This window comes from Callithrix jacchus, chromosome 19, assembly GCF_049354715.1.
Source record: "Callithrix jacchus isolate 240 chromosome 19, calJac240_pri, whole genome shotgun sequence".
NCBI classification, from domain to species: Eukaryota; Metazoa; Chordata; class Mammalia; order Primates; family Cebidae; genus Callithrix; species Callithrix jacchus.
In genome coordinates this window covers 9,394,796-9,401,983 of record NC_133520.1, presented here as the reverse complement: position 1 = coordinate 9,401,983, position 7,188 = coordinate 9,394,796, and the positions used below count along the sequence as shown (strand labels likewise).

Sequence of the window (7,188 nt, the reverse complement as noted above, 5' to 3'; positions counted from 1 at the left end):
ATCACATAAAAATAGAATTTTCGTGCCAGGGTTTGTCATCTCATCCAATTCTTTTATTATTTGGACACATTGCCACAAAAATAAAACAAGAAGCATAAAAAAGAGCAGTTAGTAGGGGCAGGACTGCTCCTCTCACTTATGGCCATTATCTTCCACAAATAAGTATTAACCATGGACTGTAGCTGCATGGAGCCTGGGAAAATGAGTCAAGGACTGGACCAACTGCTGGATGGTGAAAGCTGCCACGCGGACAGGTCAGCATTTACCTGGGGCAAGGCAGCCAAAGGCAGGCAAGATATCTGATACCATACACTTAGAAAACCTTGAGTGAGCCACAGCCAGTCTGTATTTTAAAATATTGATTTAAATTCCAATCTCAGAACATCACTTCAAAGGAACAGAGAAATCCTATGCAGTTCAAATTCCAATTTGAAATATAAATAAGAACTTTTACAACTCTTACGGTGGTACATGAACTGTAAAACAAATTATCTATAGCTGTACTCTATGTGTGTATCTTTTACATAAAAGTTCCTTCATTGTAAATTTTTTAAGCGATTAATGGTGCAGAATGACCATATGTCATCAGGCCCCAGAGAGTCATGAGAGGAGAAGGGGACTGAAAGAAAGAAAAAGAAAAATTTCTGTCTCTCCAATGCTTTCAATATGGTGCTCCTCCCTAGGGAAAGTTGCCTGTAACTTCAAATGAAGCTTCTGTGGCAGCAGGCATACAGAGGTAAGTGGTAAGTACACCTACTTCAAGGGGGCTCACTCAGGACAGCTTAATGAGTTACTGATCTCCAAAAAGCACCTGGAGGTCAACTACTTTGTGGGAGTAGAGGACGGCAATAGGTAGGGTTAATCCCATCCCTAAGGACAAAATAAAATAAAAGGTGATAACTCAGCCACAGAGAGTAGAGGAAACTACTCTATTGCCTGGGTGGGTGAAGTCCAAGCATTGCAGGCTGGAAGTAGATCCTGAAATACAATATATTCCTTTTTCTATTCAAAGACATTTGAAAGAAAAATAATGCAGTCCTCAAATTTTATCCCTCTGAGAAAATAGCTCTCTACATTAGGAGCATTGTTGTTCAAAAAATGCCCTTGGGATTCATGCCTCATAAGTAACAGCACCTTATAATGAGGTATTGTTGGCCTCTTCGGTTTCTGACTCCCCTCAAATGGTATCAAAGATCATCCTGCCTCAGACTGGATTCCATTCGATATTAAGACATCATCCTGAGGTTTCGGCATTTATTTAAGAGCCAAAGGACAAAACAGCCAGCTGTCAGTAGCATTTTATATGTGCTATCTTTTATAACCAGAGAGCAACTATTTTTATGATATGCAGCCACTAAAAGCCATATATTCAACTAGAAAAGCTTCTTCAGTAATAATTGAACCTTGCTGAAAATCCAGAGAGAAAAACTGCTTCATTTAAATATTGGTAAATTCTTAGAATAAGCTAAGGGTCAGCAAATTATAACCCAGGGTCTGGCCCCACTGCCTGTTTTTAATAAATAAAGTATCACTGGAAACAGGATGTCCATTCACTGACTTCTCGTCTATAGGTACATTTACAATACAAGGGCAAAATTGCTAGTTGCCACTGAAACCATATAGCCCACAAACCGAAATATATTGACTATCTGAAGCTTTTCAGAAAACATTTGCTGACCCTTGGATAAGCTATAACTTGTTCTTTTTAATTCTGAAACAGAGACAAATATCTCTTAAAAGACAAAAGTAATCTCCTCTGAATGGACTTAGGTTAAATATGTCTCTAGAGGTATGTACATTATTCTGCATAATAAAATTAGTTCTCTACATTTACTTCCTCTCTGATAGAGGCCAACTATTCTACATATTGGAGCACGGGCAAAGGCACGAAGGCATTCAGTCTTTGTATACTGTAAATTAAACTGGACTTTACAATAGCTTTTGTTTGAAGAATGTTTAAAGACATCTTAGCTTGTTCACATGTGTTTTCTTCAGAACTAAGTAGAATTTTTACTGAATCATTTTCATCTATTTAGAAATCATCTGAAGACTGTGGAAAGGCCATGATGATTTTTAATAATTATTTTTTTTAATTTCAAGCAGTCTTCATGATAAGGAGGGAATGTAGAGAGAATTATACTCTAGCTCTCTCAACATAATTCCCTGAAGACCACACATTCTGACTCTCTTTTTTGACTAAAAAAGCATTTTGTGTGTCTTTTTACATTATCCATTAAGCTAAAAGAGACAGATGAAAAATGAATAAAATAAATTCTGATTCAGTTCAATAGTTTCTTTTTAGCTGTTTTCGTTTTGCTTAACCAAATCACTTGGCCTCAATTACCACGGTCATGGGAGCTTTGTTCATGCTGGATACCCTTCACTCTAGTCCCCAAAGCCTCATATCCTGTTTTTCACTCTTTCTCTTGACTTTAGCAGATGTTGTCTATTAATGTGTCTGAGAGCTTAGGATGTTTCAATTATGCACCAAAGAAACAGGCTATTTTCACTCCTGTGCTTCTGTGAAGTTACTATCTATTTGTCATTTGCAAGAGTGTGATTATCAGTATGAATAAATTGCAAACTGAAAGGTGTGGAAGGAACCGGCCATCCAGATTCAGATTCTGTGGATCAGAAAGCAAAAATCTTCCATTGTCCCATTCTATTCATCATAACTTGTAAGTACCTACTTCCAACATACTAAACACTAAATATTTTAGATGGAAATTAAATAAGATAATTTACATATAGCACTCAGGACAATGCTTGACATGTAGTAAGAGATAAGGGTTAGCTCTGTCATCATAATCACTAATAGGTCACAGTGGCAACGTTAGATGAGATGAAGGAGAGCACTACAACACTATCCCACATCACTGTGGAGTGTGCACAGAGTAATTCCAGTGGATGAATTATGCTAGCTGATAGATGCCTTTCTTGGCTTGATGAGTAGTGCACATATGAGCTGCTCAAAGAATGTTAGTTCCTACATGCAACAAGCATTCTCTAAATATGTGCTGGGTGCCTAACTCATACCACTTTACGTAAAATATATACCCCAAGAAAGATAATCTATAGTTTGGATTTTACGAGCCAAAAACAAACGGTGGGGGTTGCTAAAGGAATGCATTTCAGGGCTGCCTAGTGCAGTCCAGAAGGGTCAGAGAAGGCTTCCTGGGAGGCAATAATATCTAAGATGAGACTTGAAGTAGGGAAAGGAGTTGGCCATGTAAAGCAGAGTGGGACAGGAAGAGTATTTCATCAGAGGAAACAAGATATGGAAAGTCTCTGAGATAAGAGTGATCGTAGCAATCCATATACTGAAAGACAATATGGCTAGCGAGTAGGATATGACAGGGAAATGTGGTGGAGGTAAGAAGGATTCTGATGGCGGAGGGCACTGAATGTAGGTGCATGTGCTTGGGCATTATTCTGAAGGCAACAAGAAGCAATTAAAGGGTTTCAAGCAAGGGAATGTGAAATACTTATCTTAGCATTTGACAAAAACTTAAAACAAATGAAGTCTTTTTTTTTTTCTGTGTGGAAAGTAAAGTTATCTAGCTGAAAGGTGCTGACTGTTTCTATTTTAAAACCTTAACATTCTGCCATAAAGGCAACAGCAGGTAGGTTTGAGGGATCTGGGAAAAATAATTGAGAAATTGAAGGCGGGGATGAGGCAGACTATACACTTCTAAGAATAGATGATGATCTTGTTTTTAGTTCTGAATTCCAGTCGTGTTCAGTGATCGAGAATCATATTGTTTCAATATAAAAGCACTGCATGTGACAGGAATAAAAGAAGAAAATTCTATATTAAGTTATGTGCTTGTCACCCTCCTCATCTCCCCCACCCTCACCTGCTTTCCAAGAAAGAAGGATTCTTTCCTTTAGGTTCAGTTTTTGGATCCTCCTTTGCTGCAAGGAATGCAGGGAAAAAACTCCAGCAGAGAAATTAAAAGACATCTCAGAGACCAAACCAGCTTACCTAATAAGTAATTGAGCCAGAAAGAGGAGAAAAGAGGCAAGAAACATAGGTGGGTTTGTAAAAGACTGAGAAAGCCTGACATGGTTACTGAGGAATAGTTGGGAGTGAAGTAAGGTATAGGAGACATTAAGAATAAGAATAATACAATCTGGGCACGGTGGCTCATGTCTGTAATCCCAGCACTTTGGGAGGCCGAGACAGGTGGGTCACTTAGGGTCTGGAGCTAGAGACCAGCCTGAGCAACATGGTGAAACCCCATCTCTACAAAAATACAAAAATTAGCCAGGCATGGTGGTGTGCACCTTTAATCTCAGCTACTCAGGAGGCTGAGGCAGAAGAATTGCTTGAATCTGGGAGATGGAGGTTGCACTGAGCCGAGTTCGCGCCCCTACACTCCAGCCTGGGTGACAGAGACTCTTCATCTCCAGAAAAAAAAAAAGACAAATACAAAAAAACACTGTAAGAAGTGTTTCTGTATTATAAATGATATAATGACACAGACAAAAAGTAAGTTGTTTTTCAATTATTTTAAACATGGGAGAGTCATTTCCTTCATTACAACATCATGCTGAAGTGGGACTACAACCCCTCTAAGCTATGGGAAGGTTATCTATATATTAAGGAGGATTCCCTAGAAATTAAAAAAAATCCATCTCCAGAAAGATCTCCTCAGAATTCTTGCCAAGAAGGAAAGAAAAGAGGGGGAAAAAAAGTCATTCTTTTATGTCAACATATGTAAGATGTAAAGTAAAAATTATGACAACTGGTCTGTCCCTTCCAATGTATGCTCAGTTAATAGTATTACATAAGAATGTTCTCGAGAAAGATAAATAAAAGTGAAGCTCCAAGAAAAAAAATGCAGACCCAGGATACCCTGAACAGCTGTATAACAAAGGGTGAGACATCACAGGATAATCATTATCTGCTCAGAACAGAGCAGAGGAAGAGTTTGTGTTCTGGTGCTTCTTAAAATATTTTACATAAATGAATCAGCCAAAGAGTAGAAGCTACATCAAACAATTTAGCAGACTAAAAGGAGGGAATCGAAAACCATAGAAATGAGAAAAAAATACTGCTTTAATTGACAACAATTTAAATTTGATTCATAAGAAGTCACATTTAAATTGTTATAGAAGAATGCAATTACTTCAAGCAAACAATTGTCCAACCTGTTTCAGAGCAAAGAATGTTTAGGAGCGTCAGAGAGCATGGAGCCCAAAAAGTCCGTGACGACTCCTTGTGAAATTATGTCTCTGCTTTGCAAAATTATGTCTCTGAATCGAAAGTTTGAACTGGGCCAGGCACAGTGGCTCACGCCTATAACACCAATACTTTGGGGGGTCAAAGTGGGAGGGTGCTTGAGCCCAGGAGTTTAAGACTTGACTGGGCAATCTGGTGAGACATCATCTCTATGAAAAACATAAAAAACAAGCCAGACATGGTGGCACACGCCTGTATTCCCAGCTACTTGGGAGGCTGAGGTGGGAGGATCACTTGAACCCAAAGGTGGAAGTTACAGTGAGCTTTAATCATGCCATCACTCCAGCTTGAGCAACAGAGCAAGACCCTGTCTCAAAAAATAAAATAAAAAAGTTTAAATTAATAATGTTTGCATGGGAGGATTAGGATTTCGGGTGTTTTGTTATTTTTATCCTAAAAACAATAATGAATTTATCTCTGAACAAATACTGTACCCAGTCCACTGTTTAGGGAATATAAAGCTGGATGTAACTGCTACATGCAGCCCTGGTGCCACCCAAATGGCTAAAAAGCTGTGCTTTCATTCCAGAGCTAGATTATGTGAAAAGGGAAAATTATATGTGAGAAAGAATATATTTGGATACTGGATCTTCAGTCAGCGCTCACATCTATGGAAAAACTGAGATATTCTATTTTTAAACTTCAATGTTCAGCCATAAAGGAAAATCAATTTGAATATGCCTCACTGGAATAGAGTCTCTTCAATTTGTTCCATATACTAAGCACCAGTTACTAGCTCTATACTTTTTGGCAGCTCCCAACAGAATGCAACAATGAGACACTTACTATTCCACAAATGCCAAAACAATAGTGTGTGTGGTCTTTGTTAATCAGCAGGATACATACGCCAGTACACGAACACGCTTTCCTCCCTGTGGTCCACCAAAGAAGCATGGAAAGAATGGAATCCAATCCCTGCATTGCACAACCATGGCAACCAAGTGATTTGTCAGAAAGAAGAATGCTAGAACAATGTCCAATTATTCAATCCAGGTTATCTCCAAAGGAAGATGTGGACCATCATTAATCTGTATGTGCTAAAGGTGATCAGTACTTTCTTCCCAATCTCCCACGAGAATCAGAATCAAAAATAATAAAGTCATCACAATTTCACTCGACTTTTACTTCAAAATGATTATCTCAGCTTGGCAAATAAGTCATCATTTTTATTTAAAAAGTAAGCGGAGCAAGGTAAAATGCCGTTTCACAAATTTCCTAGGCTACTACTAAGCATTCAAACCCAGAAGTCCGTCCAAATTCCCAGTCCAATATTTACTCTGAATTCCCAGACCAATGCTTATCCCACAAGACTGTAGAGTTTCCTGGAACCACCCCTCTATAAGGGCTAGAGCAGCGTTTCTAACCCTGACACTATTGACAATTTGGACCAGATAATACTTTGTTGGGAAGTGAGGAGAGAAGCTGTCCTGTGCATTGTAGGGTGTAAAGCAGCACTCCAGGCCTCTAACCTGCTAAACATCAGTAGCACTCCCCAGTTGTGACGACCAAAAATGTCTTCAGACATTACCAAATGTATCCTAGAAGGCAGAATCACTTGGTTGAGAATCTCTGGGCTATAGCAATATGAAATTACCTCTTAAATTATCAACAAAGTAGATGAGTCCATTTTATAGGAACTTAATAACACTTGTTTAAAAAATTGCACTCTTTGTTACTAGAAACATTTTCATAAACCCCTAATATAAGTTTATAATTATACTATGGTTTAGCAGTGAGGTAAACCATGTCTTTGATAACTATTAAATAATGCAGAGGATTTCTCTCACGTAACTATAGGTATTACTTTTAAACCCAATAGCAACCATACACTGACAGTCTATGTGCCTGTTAGATGAGGTGAAAATATATATCTTAGAATCAATCACTTAGCTACAACAGCATTACACAGATATTCTCCAACTGCTGGTATCCATCCTGTCACA

At 38.4% G+C, this 7,188-nt stretch overlaps 1 protein-coding gene across 25 annotated transcripts in view; it reads right to left on the bottom strand.

Moving 5' to 3' along the window:
• Window positions 1-7,188, bottom strand: part of LOC108589162 (uncharacterized) — a 434,713-nt gene that overhangs the window by 216,069 nt on the left and 211,456 nt on the right. The gene's annotated exons all lie outside the window — the stretch shown is intronic.